Genomic DNA, 15,118 nt, shown 5'->3' with positions numbered 1-15,118 from the left:
CGACAGAGGACTTGGCGATAGCAGGGGACTGGGTGACAGAGGAATTGGCGACAGCAGGGGACTGGATGACAGAGGACTTGGCGACAGCAGGGGACTGGGTGACAGAGGACTTGGCGACAGCAGGGGACTGGGTGACAGAGGAATTGGCGACAGCAGGGGACTGGGTGACAGAGGACTTGGCGACTGGGTGACAGAGGACTGGGTGACAGAGGACTTGGCGACTGGGTGACAGAGGACTTGGCGATAGCAGGGGATTGGGTGACAGAGGACTTGGCGACAGAGAACTTGGCGACAGCAGGGGACTGGGTGACAGAGGACTGGTTGACAGAGGGCTGGGTGAGAGCAGGGGACTGGGTGAGAGCAGGGGACTGGGTGACAGGGGACTGGGTGACAGAGGACTGGGCGACAGCAGGGGACTGGGCGACAGAGGACTTGGCGACAGCAGGGGACTGGGCGACAGAGGACTTGGCGACAGCAGGGGACTGGGTGACAGAGGACTTGGTGACAGCAGGGGACACGGTGACAGAGGAATTGGCGACAGCAGGGGACTGGATGACAGAGGACTTGGCGACAGCAGGGGACTGGGTGACAGAGGACTTGGTGACAGCAGGGGACTCGTGACAGAGGAATTGGCGACAGCAGGGGACTGGGTGACAGAGGACTTGGCGACTGGGTGACAGAGGACTTGGCGATAGCAGGGGATTGGGTGACAGAGGACTTGGCGAGAGCAGGGGACTGGGTGACAGAGGACTGGTTGACAGAGGACTGGTTGACAGAGGGCTGGGTGACAGAGGGCTGGGTGAGAGCAGGGGACTGGGTGACAGGGGACTGGGTGACAGAGGGCTGGGTGACAGAGGGCTGGGTTACAGAGGGCTGGGCGACAGCAGGGGACTGGGTGACAGAGGACTGGGTGACACAGGGGACTGGGTGACAGAGGGCTGGGTGACAGCAGGGGACTGGGTGACACAGGGGACTGGGTGACAGAGGACTGGGTGACACAGGGAACTGGGTGACAGAGGGCTGGGCGACAGCAGGGGACTGGGTGACAAAGGACTGGGTGACACAGGGGAATGGGTGACAGAGGGCTGGGTGACAGCAGGGGACTGGGTGACAGCAGGGGACTGGGTGACACAGGGGACTGGGTGACAGAGGACTGAGTGACACAGGGAACTGGGTGACAGAGGGCTGGGTGACAGCAGGGGACTGGGTGACACAGGGGACTGGGTGACAGAGGACTGGGTGACAGAGGACTGGGCGACAGCAGGGGACTGGGCGACAGAGGACTTAGCGACAGCAGGGGACTGGGTGACACAGGGGACATGGTGACACAGGGGACTGGTTGACACAGGGGACTGGTTGACACCGGACTGGGTGACACAGGGGACTGGGTGACACAGGGGACTGGGTGACACAGGGGACTGGGTGACACGGGACTGGGAGACACAGGACTGGGTGACACAGGGGACTGGGTGACACAGGGGACTGGGTGACACAGGGGGCAGGGTGACACGGCACTGGGTGACACAGGACTGGGTGACACAGGGGACTGGGTGACACGGGACTGGGTGACACAGGGGGCTGGGTGACACAGGGGGCTGTGTGACACGGGACTGGGTGACACAGGGGACTGGGTGACACAGGACTGGGTGACACAGGGGACTGGTTGACACAATACTGGGTGACACAGGGGGCTGGGTGACACGGGACTGGGTGACACGGGACTGGGTGACACAGGACTGGGTGACACAGGGGACTGGGTGACACAGGGGACTGGGTGACACAGGAGACTGGTTGACACAGGACTGGGTGACACAGGGGACTGGGTGACACAGGGGGCTGGGTGACACAGGACTGGGTGACACAGGGGGCTGGGTGACACGGGACTGGGTGACACAGGGGACTGGGTGACACAGGGGGCTGGGTGACACGGGACTGGGTGACACAGGGGACTGGGTGACACAGGGGGCTGGGTGACACGGGACTGGGTGACAGGGGACTGGGTGACACGGGGGACTGGGTGACACGGGGGACTGGGTGACACAGGGGACTGGGTGACACAGGGGACTGGTTGACACAGGACTGGGTGACACGGGACTGGGTGACACAGGGGGCTGGGTGACACAGGACTGGGTGACACAGGGGGCTGGGTGACACAGTACTGGGTGACACAGGACTGGGTGACACAGGGGACTGGGTGACACAGGGGGCTGGGTGACACAGGACTGGGTGACACAGGACTGGGTGACACAGAGGACTGGGTGACACAGGGGGCTGGGTGACACAGGGGACTGGGTGACACAGGGGGCTGGGTGACACGGGACTGGGTGACACAGGGGGCTGGGTGACACGGGGCTGGGTGACACGGGACTGGGTGACACGGGACTGGGTGACACAGGGGGCTGGGGGATACGGGACTGGGTGACACAGGGGGCTGGGTGACACAGGGGGCTGGGTGACACGGGACTGGGTGACACGGGACTGGGTGACACGGGGGGCTGGGTGACACGGGACTGGGTGACACAGGGGGCTGGGTGACACGGGACTGGGTGACACAGGGGGCTGGGTGACACGGGACTGGGTGACACAGGGGGCTGGGTGACACAGGACTGGGTGACACAGGGGGCTGGGTGACACGGTACTAGGTGACACAGGACTGGGTGACACAGGGGACTGGGTGACACAGGGGGCTGGGTGACACAGGACTGGGTGACACAGGACTGGGTGACACAGAGGACTGGGTGACACAGGGGGCTGGGTGACACAGGGGACTGGGTGACACAGGGGGCTGGGTGACACGGGACTGGGTGACACAGGGGGCTGGGTGACACTGGGCTGGGTGACACGGGACTGGGTGACACGGGACTGGGTGACACAGGGGGCTGGGTGACACGGGACTGGGTGACACAGGGGGCTGGGTGACACGGGACTGGGTGACACGGGACTGGGTGACACGGGGGGCTGGGTGACACGGGACTGGGTGACACAGGACTGGGTGACACAGGGGACTGGTTGACACAATACTGGGTGACACAGGGGGCTGGGTGACACGGGACTGGGTGACACGGGACTGGGTGACACAGGACTGGGTGACACAGGGGACTGGGTGACACAGGGGACTGGGTGACACAGGAGACTGGTTGACACAGGACTGGGTGACACAGGGGACTGGGTGACACAGGGGGCTGGGTGACACAGGACTGGGTGACACAGGGGGCTGGGTGACACGGGACTGGGTGACACAGGGGACTGGGTGACACAGGGGGCTGGGTGACACGGGACTGGGTGACACAGGGGACTGGGTGACACAGGGGGCTGGGTGACACGGGACTGGGTGACAGGGGACTGGGTGACACGGGGGACTGGGTGACACGGGGGACTGGGTGACACAGGGGACTGGGTGACACAGGGGACTGGTTGACACAGGACTGGGTGACACGGGACTGGGTGACACAGGGGGCTGGGTGACACAGGACTGGGTGACACAGGGGGCTGGGTGACACGGTACTGGGTGACACAGGACTGGGTGACACAGGGGACTGGGTGACACAGGGGGCTGGGTGACACAGGACTGGGTGACACAGGACTGGGTGACACAGAGGACTGGGTGACACAGGGGGCTGGGTGACACAGGGGACTGGGTGACACAGGGGGCTGGGTGACACGGGACTGGGTGACACAGGGGGCTGGGTGACACGGGGCTGGGTGACACGGGACTGGGTGACACGGGACTGGGTGACACAGGGGGCTGGGGGATACGGGACTGGGTGACACAGGGGGCTGGGTGACACAGGGGGCTGGGTGACACGGGACTGGGTGACACGGGACTGGGTGACACGGGGGGCTGGGTGACACGGGACTGGGTGACACAGGGGGCTGGGTGGCACGGGACTGGGTGACACAGGGGGCTGGGTGACACGGGACTGGGTGACACAGGACTGGGTGACACAGGGGGCTGGGTGACACGGTACTAGGTGACACAGGACTGGGTGACACAGGGGACTGGGTGACACAGGGGGCTGGGTGACACAGGACTGGGTGACACAGGACTGGGTGACACAGAGGACTGGGTGACACAGGGGGCTGGGTGACACAGGGGACTGGGTGACACAGGGGGCTGGGTGACACGGGACTGGGTGACACAGGGGGCTGGGTGACACTGGGCTGGGTGACACGGGACTGGGTGACACGGGACTGGGTGACACAGGGGGCTGGGTGACACGGGACTGGGTGACACAGGGGGCTGGGTGACACAGGGGGCTGGGTGACACGGGACTGGGTGACACGGGACTGGGTGACACGGGGGGCTGGGTGACACGGGACTGGGTGACACAGGGGGCTGGGTGACACGGGACTGGGTGACACAGGGGGCTGGGTGACACGGGACTGGGTGACACAGGGGGCTGGGTGACACGGGACTGGGTGACACAGGGGGCTGGGTGACATGGGACTGGGTGACACAGGGGGCTGGGTGACACGGGACTGGGTGACACAGGGGGCTGGGTGACACGGGACTGGGTGACACAGGGGGCTGGGTGAAAGCAGGGGACTGGACTCTCTCTCTCTCTCACCATTCCATGGTCAACCCCCCCCCTCTCTGAGATTATTAGACAGACTGTTTACATTTTCCAGGGGCAGCAAAGGTAGGTAGGTGGCAGAGAGAGGAGGGGGGGCGGGGGGTGCACCGCTATATGGTGAGAGATACACACAGTATACAGGATTTGTTCCTCACCTTGTGGCCGGGCCGGGCGTTCACTTATTCTCCTCTGGCTGCGGCTGAAGACACGTGACTCTGGGAGGTGCTGGCGCCGCACGGGAAGATGGAACAAGATCTGACGTTCGGTTCTTCTCCCGCTCGGCTCCTCCCCTCTCTCAGACACGTGACACGATCGCTCCAGTGACAGTCCACACAGCGCGGGCGCCGGGAAGGAAAGTGCAGCGGCAAGCATGGCGGCCGCAAATCGCCGGCGGCCGGCCGCCGCTGCTTTAATCAACATACATAATGTGACTGAGACATTAACATGACACTGACTGGAGAGGGCAGGCGCATAATTGAAAAGTGCGGCCGCGGCGGCGATGGCGGCCGCCGCCGAGGCCCACACCACAGGCAGCTGAGCTAATTAATATTTGACTGACAGCAGGCGGCCTACCGGGAATTTTCCCGGTATCCCGGTAGGCCAGTCCGGCCCTGTGTATGCCCATTTGCCTGTCCGTGCCATTCTGCCGATGTAAATGTTAGTACAGCAGTCGGCAAGTGGTTAAGGGATTGCTTGCTATCTCTTGTGGGTTACTGCCTAAATGGACTCTTGCCTCTTTATGGATATAGCCAGTTGTCTAAGGCACAGTCACTTCATGGAGTACTAGAGCTTTGTATAGGAGAGTGTGTAGAATATGTCTTTGAGAACTGTTACTTGCAACTACTTTAGAAAAAAAGACCCTTACTTGTTCATCTGAATTGTCTGGTCTGAAGTCTCTAAAGAGGTACATGCACAGCATATCAAAAGAACAGGACTTACAACAAAGGGACTGAATTTAGAGAATATACAGTACAGAAGTCTAAGGCCGCGTACACACGTTCGATCCAAACCGATGAGAATGGTCCGTCGGACCATTTTCATCGGTTCACCGCTGAAGTGGCCTGATGGTCTGATGTGCGTACACACCATCGTTCCAAAACCGATCGGGTCAGAACGCGGTGACGTAAAACACACGACGTGTGAAAAAAACAAAGTTCAATGCTTCCAAGCATGCGTCGACTTGATTCTGAGCATGCGTGGGTTTTGAACCGATGCTTTTGTGTACTAACCATCGGTTTGGACCTATCGGCAGCGGTCTATCGGTTCGATTTTAAAGCAAGTTCTAACATTTTTGACCTAAGGACAACGGACCGATGGGCCGTACACACGGTCAGTTTGGACCGATGAAACTGGACTTCAGGCCGTTTTCATCGGTTTGGGCCGACCGTGTGTACGCAGTCTAACAAGCAGAATGTGGTCCAGAGGAAGCTAGATTCCGTAACTAAAGATGACCATAATTATGTCACTTGCAAATGTAGCCAACCAGCCAGGAAAGGTGATTGTAGCAAAGGGGTGGTATGCTTGGCCCCTTCACTAGCGTTCAGGTCCCCACATTCTGGGACCAGGTCTGTGGCATAGAGACCCAGCCTGGAGTCACTGGAAATAAATATGTAGAGGGGCCTAGGGAAAGAGATCAATCATGGAGATATCGAGTATTAGAGAAAGTATGTTTCCTGTGTCCAATTGTAACATCCAGAACATTGTCATGCACTGCTTTTGGTGCAGTGAAGTGCAATTTCAGCCCATTCAAAATTAATTAAACTTTGTATCCTGAATGTGAACATTAGCATATTGTATTTCGAAAACACTTGCTGTCGCATAATCTAAATATTTACAGTGAAACAACCAAGTACTTTACATGTTCCTTTTTTTATGTGTGCCAACATTGCTCAATAATTTGAATATCCTTTTTACAAATTTCCTCTTTAGATATATTTGTAAGATTTAAATATCATAATGGTACTTTCAATGTGTTGCAATCGTAATCACCAAAAAGCATATTTCATAACTATCTTCTGGTAATTGTGGTAATTCTGGGTGTAAACCAATTATTTACTATGTTTAATCTACAAATATGGAAAATGACTTGTCATTTGAAAAATAACTGTGCTGCCATTCTTAGCCCACTCTAATGCCGCGTACACACCATCACTTTATGTGATGAAAAAAAATGACGTTTTTAAAAACGTCACTTTAATTGACTGTGTGTGGGGGAAAACGTTGTTTTATGTCTTGTAAAAAACGACCAAAAAAAATTGAAGCATGCTTCAATTTTATGTGTCGTTTTTCAAAAGTGCACTTTTTACTTCACAGAAATTGACCGTGTGTAGCAAAAAACTTTGTTTTCTAAGACGTTTTTTCATCCACGCATGCCCAGAAGCTACTTATGAAGCGAGCTTCAATGGTAAAACGTGGTGGAACGTAACCTCACTTTGCAAGAACATTGTGAGAAAAACGATGGTGTGTAGGCAACTTCGTCTTTGAAAATTGAAGTTTCAAAAACGTCATTTTTTACTTCACAGAAAGTGTCATTTTTTTTCATCACATAAATTGATGGTGTGTACGCGGCATAATGCCGCGTACACACCATCACTTTATGTGATGAAAAAAAATGACGTTTTTAAAAACGTCACTTTAATTGACCGTGTGTGGGGGAAAACGTTGTTTTATGTCTTCTAAAAAACGACCAAAAAAAATTGAAGCATGCTTCAATTTTATGTGTCGTTTTTCAAAACGTCAACTTTTACTTCACAGAAATTGACCGTGTGTAGCAAAAACGTTGTTTAAAACGACGTTTTTTCATCCGCGCATGCCCAGAAGCTACTTATGAAGCGAGCTTCAATGGAAAACGTGGTGGAACGTAACCTCGCTTTGCTAGAACATTGTGAGAAAAACGATGGTGTGTAGGCAACTTCGTCTTTGAAAATTGAAGTTTCAAAAACGTCATTTTTTACTTCACAGAAAGTGTCGTTTTTTTTCATCACATAAAGTGATGGTGTGTACGGGGCATAATAGATGCTAGTCGGCTGTCCATCATTTCAATCTTCCAGCTTCACTTAAAACTGAACGCAAGGCCAAAACTTTCACTTAAAAAATTTCCTTCATAGCCATACATTTTATAAAACCACTTTATGTGCATCAAATGCCCCTGTAAACCTTAATTTTACCTTGTAAACGTAGCAGTGACATCATCACTGTTCTACACAAAGCCTGTGCAGAGAGCAGAGGGACCCAATAGGTTCACTCACTACATGCTGCCTGCAGAAAACTACAGGAGTTGCGGATAAAAGACCAGTCACCCTGTGCAAAGTGATAGCACAGCAACAAATGGTCTGCACAGTGGCAACATTTTATGCTGGATTACTGCACAAATCTGGAAGAAATACACAAAGCATACAGTGATTTGAGTAAGAACAGACATATAGGGCCAGATTCTCAAAGAGATACGACGGTGTATCTCCTGAGTGTATCTCCTGAGTTAGGCCGGTCGTATCTATGCGACTGATTCATAGAATCAGTTACACATTGATATGCCTAAGATCCGACAGGTGTAACTGTGTTACACCGTCGGATCTTAACTGCAATTTCAAAATGGCCGCTGGGGCGTTCTCGCTGATTTACGGCGACGATATGTAAATCAGCGAGATACGCCAGTTCACGAACGTACGCGGGCCCGACGCAGTCACTTTACGTAAGCGTTTTCCCGGCGTATACTTACCCCTGCTTCTATGAGGCGCAGCCAATGTTAAGTATGGCCGTCCTTCCCGCGTCAATTTTATTTTTTTACGTCGTTTGCGTACGTCGATTCACAAAACCGCTCGTCGCAAGTTAGGCTCACGCTGAAACCAATGACGTCCTAGCGACGTCATTGGGAGCAATGCACGCCGGGAAAATTCACGGACAGCGCATGCGCAGTTAAATCGGCGCGGGGACGTGCCTGATTTAAATGCTACACTCCCCCTAGCCGCGGAATTTGAATTCCGCGGGGGGATTTAAGATACGCCGCCGCAAGTTTGGAGGTAAGTGTTTAGTGAATTACCCACTTGCCACTAAAACTTGCGGCGGATATTAAATCAGATAGATTACGCAGATCTAAAGATCCGCTGATCTATCTGAATCTTGCCCGTTTTCTGTATTTAGACAATATTTGCTTATCCCAAAGATCAGCGTTAGGACCCAGAAGATGTAACCATTAAGAACTCTTGTCCTGCATGCTTGTTCTGGACAAGTGACTCTTTCATTTGTAGTCTGAGGCTAAGGATAATAGCCAGACAACTTGCGTTTTCTTAAAAGGAGTCAGATATGGGAGAATAAGCATTTTTTTTAGGAAACATTTCCATCAAACCTATTAAATATTTTTTAAAGTTAAAGGAGTTCAATTAACTTAGTATACAAACATTACACTTTCCTATATATTACAATACTGTCACAGCTGCAAGGGCTTTTATTTACAGTCAGATTGCAGGCTTTAGCTGTTTGATTGGCTGAGCTGCAAAGACATCAATCCCGAGCATGCGCAAAGGAATCAGGATTGCGGCACTACGCTCTGGACTGACGTCACATTCAGTGTGCCCACAATTCAGAGAGCAGTACACATGCGCTAGTGACGTCACCAGCTGCAGAACTTGTTAATACTATATCTCCTAAATGGTGCAAGTTTAGGAATTATTCATTGTACCTTTAGGTAAGCTTTAATTTAAGCTTACCTTTAGGTTAAGTCTATGTCTTCAGTGACCAAGCAGAGTTTACTACCACTTTAAAAAACCCTTGTTCGCATCCGATTGTTCTCTACACTCACGCTAAACTATTCATTGCATTCACTTTGCTTTAGAGGAAACCTGTTCCTGTACTTCTTCTGAAATGTTAGATGTCTGGCTGTCATGCCGATCCAATGGCTGCTATACTTTCTGAGACAAAGTATGGAGGTCAGAGATATTCAGGAAACTGGTATTCTAACTTCCTTTTTAGCCTCTGTACACATTTTCTTAAAGGCCTTCACATTGGTTCTGGCTCCACCAGTACAAGGCATTATTATATTTGAATCAGTTAAGCCAAAGTGATGCTGCAGTAGGTGAGTGACCGACTCTCACATGTTGTCAACTGGAACCCATGGTGCTGCACAGCTCGTCTGTGAGATTCAGTAACATGCACAAGTCCAGAATATTGCTGAAATCCTTGGTATCTTTATTGAAACATTAAAATGACATCACAGGTATGACAGGAACACTCCTGCCATATCTGTGATGTAATTTTAATGCTTCAATAAAGATACCACGGATTGCAGCTATATTCCAGGTTTGTGCATGTTACAGGATTACATTTGATAGAGACTGAATCTAAAGACTGTACTGTACCGTACACCTGTGCAGGGTTGTGTTTGCTGACATGAAGTTGCACAGGGGTTCTGCAAGTGCAAGTCTATTGGTACACAGCAGCTGCATGGACACAGCCACCATGTCCCAATATGACATCCATGTGGCTATGGGTCCTGGACACACAACCTGACCTGCACGGATGTCATATTGGGACACAGAGGCAGTGTCTGTGCAGCTGCGGTGTCACAATAGACATCAATAGGACTGCCTGCACTGAGGCATTCCTGTGCAGGTAAACACAAAAATGATCGTGTCAGAACGCGGTGACGTAAAACACAACGACGTGCTGAAAAAAACGAAGTTCAATGCTTCCAAGCATGCATCGACTTGATTCTGAGCATGCGTGGATTTTTAACCGATGGTTGTGCCTACTAACGATCGTTTTTTTCCCATTGGTTAGGAATCCATCGGTTAAATTTAAAACAAGTTGGCTTTTTTTTAACCGATGGTTAAATAACTGATGGGGCCCACACATGATCGGTTTGGACCGATGAAAACGGTCCATCAGACCATTCTCATCGGCATAAGAGAACAAACAGGAGGGGTTTACTGAAAGAATGTGAGGGGAAGTGTTTTATTCATGAAGCTCCATGCAGAAGAAGTTCCTTTTTAACCACCTCAATACAGGGCACTAAAAACCCCTTCCTGCCAAGCCATTTTTCAGCTTTCAGCGCTGTCGCACTTTTAATGACAATTGCGCGGTCGTGCGATACTGTACCCAAATTACTTTTTTTTTTTTAAATTCCCCACAAATAGAGCTTTCTTTTGGTGCCATTTGATCACCTCTGTGTTTTTTTTATTCTTTCGCGCTATAAACAAAAGAAGAGTGACAAGTTTGAAAAAAACAAACATTTTTTTTTTACTTTTTGCTATAATAGAGGGCCGAGTCCAGGACAAGAGTCGCACCGCCCAGCCATCATTTGGCGGCCGGGGGGGGGGGGGGGGCGTCAAGTGGTTAAAAAAAATAATCACATGGACATGCCAGGTGAGTGGCAGGAGAGCAAAGGAAAGGTAAGTAAAAAACCTAAGTAGCCTTAAAAATTTCCCCTTCCCCTGCTAGCACGTATGCTGATTAACCCGTGTAATAAAATATGCATATATTTACCTATTATCAGCCTGCTTCGGTCCAGTCATGTGATCCGCTGTGTCAGCAAGTGGCAGCTGAAGGGGAAAGAAGAGAGCTCTCGACAACGGCTGGTAAAGCCTGGACCAGTGACATCACCCATAGGTCTCTATGGCCCATTCATTTTCACAGCTCCCTCCTCTTCCTGGTAGTCCCCGCCCAGCTGACACAAGGGGCCGGATCACTTGACCGGACTGAGGCAGGCTGAAAAATAGGTAAGTATATGCACCATTTTGACACAGCTCAGTCAGCATAGGCTCTCTAGTTTGCATACCCCTGGCCCCTCTCTGACAGCACTTAGATGTGGCTAAAGGCCACTCAGGCCTGAAGTGGTACAATATTATGTGGCAGGGGGAGTAACACATGTTTTCCCATACCTAGAAATACTATTTTTTTGAAAGGGCAGAATGTCATTGTAAGCACAATGTGTGCCTAGTGGTTGGGTTTTATTTTTATCTGATAGGTTCACTTTAGCCCTAAAAAAAGTAAAAGGTGTAGTTTTTAGTGGGTGATTCTCAGATTACATGTTATCTAACAAATTTCAAGCTTGTGAAAGCTGGAGTTTAGCGTTTGGTATGTTTCACTCTAAAACCAGTAAGTTTTTAAAGTGGATAGAAAACTGGCTAAAAGACTATATACAAAAAGTAATGGTTAATGATTCTTACTCTGAATGGTCTAAGGTTGTCAGTGGAGTACCGTAAGGTTCAGAGTTGAGACCCTTACTGTTTATTATCTTTATAAATTATATAGGGTCTGGGATTAAAAGAACCATTTCAGTCTTCGCAGATGACACCAAGCTCTGCAGTCCTATAACATCCTTACAGGATATCTCCAACTTGCAAGCCGACCTCAATGCTCTGTCTAATTGGGCAACTGTGTGGCAAATGAGGTTTAATGTTGCTAAATGTAAAGTTATGCACTTAAAGCGGGGGTTCACCCTATCGACGAAAAAAAAAAAAATATTTTCTTTTACCTTAAAATCAGGCATTGTAGCGCGAGCTACAGCATGCCTGTCCCGAATTTTTTACCCCCGTACTCACCTTGTAGTCGTCCATCGAAGATACCGGGGAATGGGCGTGCCTATGGAGACGGAGGATGATTGACGGCCGGCTCTGGCGCGTCACGCTTCTCCGGAAATAGCCGAAATAGGCTTGGTCTTCACGACGCGTGCGCATAGCCTGTGCGCAGGCGCCGTGAAGAGCCGAGATCTACTCCGGCTGTCTTCGGGGAGAGTGACGTGCCAGGGCCGGCCGTCAATCATCCTCCCTCTCCATAGGCACGCCCATTCCCCGCGGGAGCCGAAATCTACGATGTCCGAGTACAAGGTGAGTACGGGGTTAAAAAAATCGGGACAGGCATACTGTAGCTCGCGCTACAATGCCTGTCTCGATGGTAAAATGTGTCGGGGGGGGTGAACTACCGCTTTAAGGGCTAAGAATATGCATGCATTATACATGCTAGGGGAAGTGCAACTGAGGGAAAAAAATAGCGGAGAAGGATCTGGGTGTTCTGGTAGATCATAAGCTTAATAATAGCATGCAATGTCAATCAGCGGATTCCAAAGCGTGCACAATTATTTCTAGTACTGAAAAAGGTATGGACTCCATTTTGCCCTTGTACAAATTATTAGTAAGACCTCATCTGGAATATGCGTTATGTTTTAGACACCAGTTCACAATAAGAATATTGGAGAACTGGAGAAAGCGCAGAGAAGGGCAACCAAACTGATAAGAGGCATGGAGGATCTCAGCTATGAGGAAAAATTAGCTGAACTGAATGCATTCACTCTTGAGAAGAGGAGATTAAGGGAAGATATTATCAATATGTATAAATATATATGTGATCCATATAGTGAACTCAGTGTCACCTTAAGGTCATCAAAAAGGACAAGAGGGCACTTCTATGTCTGGAGTAAAATAGATTTAATCTCCAAATATGGAAGGGCTTCTTCACAGGAAGAGCTGTGAAAATCTGGGATAGACTCCCTCAAGAGCGTGTTCTGGCTGACTCAGTAGATAGTTTTTTGTTTTTTTTTAAGGCCTGGATTCTTTCCTAAATGTACATAATATACCTGGATACTAATATTTTATAGATGAATTTGATACAGGGAATATCCAATTTCGTGTGGGAGGATCAGGAAGGATTTTTTTTTTCATCCGCTGAAGCAAATTGGATCATGCTTTATTTGGTGTTTTGTTTCCTTCTTCTGGATCAACTGTGGGTGTACTGGATGGACTTTTTTCAACCAGATTAACTATATAACTATGGTACAACTGAAATTAAGTTTTGGATAGAAGTTTATGAAACAATTTCTCTCTCATTCTATGCGGGTCTGGCATTCGTCCTGTAGGGCTTTTCCCCACACACTCAGGTGGCCCCTTTGTTCCTCAATCTGGCATTTCCGCCTGGTCTATGTCAACAGGATTTCCAGTGGTGAATTGATAAGGGCCTGTACAGAATAGGTCATTTTGTTGACCATAAAGGGATTTGTCCTGTTTCCTTTTTTGTGCAGCAGTTGAAGGTGCCGCCATCTGAGCATTTCCGTTTGAAGCAGATCCTGCACTTTTTGCACTTGTTGCAGAGATTTACAGCTAATATTACTACACGCACTGCTTTTGAATTCAGATGCTTATGTGGAAGGCCCAGAGGGGGGGCATATTGATGCTGTATCAATTGTTTGTTTACCCATCTGTGAAATTGCCTTATATGCTGGCATGGTAACAAGACTTAGGGGAGGAGATTGATTTGGGTGACTGGTGGAAGTGATCTCCTCATACATACAGGGTATAAGTGTATCATGAACACAGCTCTGGCGGAGGGAGGATGTAAAGTGCTTTCCAGATGGTACCTGGAGCTGGAACGTTTATAGAAAATATACCAGGGGGCCTTCTCTCTGTGTTTTCGGGGATGTGGCCAACTTGCTATGATATTACACATATGGTGGACCTGTGCCAAGGTTCGCTGGTTTTGGATTGGAGATAATTCCCTGATCTATTCTGTGACAATGGTGAATATAGTTAAAAACCTTAAGAAGGCTCTTCTTAACGAGTCTGTATTTGATGCTCCCAAACACGTTCACACTTAAATCCACTTTATGTTTCTCATGCCAAAAATTACTATAGCGACCGCTTGGAAGAAACCAGTGGTAGATATAGCTATTATGAAAAATAAGCTGACATGGATCATGCTCAACAAAAAGATGGTCTATATCTTACAGGATAAGACTGCTAAGTTTGACTGTGTTTGGGATCCTTGGCAGTGTTGGCCGTGTTTGGGATCCCTGTGGGCAGTGGAGGCGGGCATTCGGACAGTCCTTCTTTCTCCTTTCTTCTTCTTCCCTTCCTCTTTTTTTGTTCCTTTTCTTTTTCATTCTTCCTTCTCCCTCTCTTCTTTTTCTTTCTTGAACACGCACTCCCTTTTTTATTTAGCTGTATTGCTTACACTTTCTGCAGTGCATTATGTATACTGATGGACCATGCCGTGAGCCGGTGGGTAGTGGCACGCCCATTCCCCGCGGGAGCCGAAATCTACGATGTCCGAGTACAAGGTGAGTACGGGGTTAAAAAAATCGGGACAGGCATACTGTAGCTCGCGCTACAATGCCTGTCTCGATGGTAAAATGTGTCGGGGGGGGGTGAACTACCGCTTTAAGGGCTAAGAATATGCATGCATTATACATGCTAGGGGAAGTGCAACTGAGGGAAAAAAATAGCGGAGAAGGATCTGGGTGTTCTGGTAGATCATAAGCTTAATAATAGCATGCAATGTCAATCAGCGGATTCCAAAGCGTGCACAATTATTTCTAGTACTGAAAAAGGTATGGACTCCATTTTGCCCTTGTACAAATTATTAGTAAGACCTCATCTGGAATATGCGTTATGTTTTAGACACCAGTTCACAATAAGAATATTGGAGAACTGGAGAAAGCGCAGAGAAGGGCAACCAAACTGATAAGAGGCATGGAGGATCTCAGCTATGAGGAAAAATTAGCTGAACTGAATGCATTCACTCTTGAGAAGAGGAGATTAAGGGAAGATATTATCAAT

This window comes from Rana temporaria, chromosome 4 (genome assembly GCF_905171775.1).
Source record: "Rana temporaria chromosome 4, aRanTem1.1, whole genome shotgun sequence".
In the NCBI taxonomy this organism is placed as follows: Eukaryota; Metazoa; Chordata; class Amphibia; order Anura; family Ranidae; genus Rana; species Rana temporaria.
The sequence above is the reverse complement of the archived record's forward strand: the minus strand, read 5'-3'. Positions refer to the sequence as shown.